Raw genomic sequence first — 1,772 nt, forward strand, 5'->3', positions numbered from 1 at the left:
ACTCCATCTCTTGATGCCAGGAATTTTCTATTTCCTGTTTGGAACATTCTCTCTCTTCTCTTCTGTCTATCTATCTACCTTGGCTTCCTTTAAATGACCATTAAATTATCACCTTCTATAGGAAATCTTTCTAAATCCCTATTAATTTTACTGCCTTTCTTATAATTGTTTTGTGTTTATTCTGTATTTCATTTTATATGTATGTGTGTATAGACATACACAAATGTAGCATATATATGCACATGTACACATTAATTATACACAAACATGCTTAATATCTGCATAGTGTGTACAGATATATAATTAATATATAGATTATATACATACATTTAGCTAGATATATATAAGTTTATATGCATGCATATGTACATATACAAAGTTATACTTAGTTTTAAAATTCTTTGAGCAAAATTTCTGAATGCTTTACAAAATGCTTGCATTAGTTCACAGTTCCACCAATAGAGTATTAGTATCCCCATCTTTCTTTTTTCTTTTATTTTAATTTTAAAGAAGAAGTTTATTTAAACAACAAGATGTTTGATTTGGAAGGAAAACTATCTAGGATTATTTTCTTTATACTAATGTTTCTTTACTGAGAGACTGAGATTGCCCTACAGCTAAGTACAAAAAAGTTATTAAAAAATGAAAAAAAGAAAAAAAAACATTGAAATTATCCAATCAAACAAGGTATGCAAGGATTTGTGTTTGTGTTGCTGTTGTTATTGTTGTTGTTGTTGTTGTTAAACAGTGAGAGGAAAATAATTTACTGGAACATAAAGATAAAAGTTGAATGAGCATGCCACTAATGGAAAAAAGGGATACTTTTACAGAACCAGTTTGTTTTTTTTCCCTTCCCCATCTCCATTTGATGTTGATCAAAACATACCATCAGCCATTTAATTAAAAAGTAATGCATTATGCCTGTGCACATACACCAGTTACTTTATGTGCAATAAAGGAATGCGGGAAGCGAATCAAAGAAGAGAGAAAATTATACTGCAATAGACAGGATGTGGAGGAACCAAATCTTGGTTTTCCAATTGTGAATGCATTGTTTTCTTTGGAAGCATAGTTCTGAAGTAGACTTGCAGGTTCTCTTTTTAGTAAAATGCCTCCTTTCTGCTGCCGGAATACATCAATTGTATCTTCATTATCCATTTCCAACTGTGCAGAGGTATCTGTTTCATTGATTTGCTACCCATCAAATCAGAATCTATCTGCCTTATTGACAAACCCTGTCATTCACAACCAGCTTTATTTAGTTTACTAAGTGGTGTGTGTCTCTTAATCTTAAACTGCATCACCTAACCATCTTGCCCTGCCACCTTCAAATTGATGTGATACTTGTTTTCAGTCTTGACTCCTTCTTTCAACTTCAGGTCAGCCATGGCAAGTCTGGGTGTATCTTCAGTCACCATTTCACAAAAGAAGCTAAAGTACTCTAGGATGGTCTGATCCAAGGAAATGGGGAGCGAAACAGCAGCAACAGAAGCAAGAGCAAAAGGAGCATGAGAAGAAAGATGATAGTAAGCATGAAGAAGAGAAGGAGGAGGAGGAGGAGGAGGAGGAGGAGGAGGAGGAGGAGGAGGAGGAGGAGGAGGAGGAGGAGGAGGGGGAGGAAAAGAGTATCTCCATCTTTCCACATCACCTCTAAACTAACATTTGTCATTTTTCCTTTTCATTATTTGTAATGATGGGAGATATCAACTCACAATTTAAAAAATTCATTTCTCTAATCAATAATTACATACAACATTTTTCGTATAGTTATT

General features: G+C 34.0%; 1 pseudogene; it reads right to left on the bottom strand.

Moving 5' to 3' along the window:
- Positions 1-915: 915 nt before the first annotated feature.
- Positions 916-1,388, bottom strand: LOC100617778 (small ubiquitin-related modifier 2-like; annotated as a pseudogene).
- Between the last annotated feature and the right edge of the window lie 384 nt (positions 1,389-1,772).

The sequence above is a fragment of the Monodelphis domestica genome, chromosome 3 (genome assembly GCF_027887165.1).
Source record: "Monodelphis domestica isolate mMonDom1 chromosome 3, mMonDom1.pri, whole genome shotgun sequence".
Taxonomy (NCBI): domain Eukaryota; kingdom Metazoa; phylum Chordata; class Mammalia; order Didelphimorphia; family Didelphidae; genus Monodelphis; species Monodelphis domestica.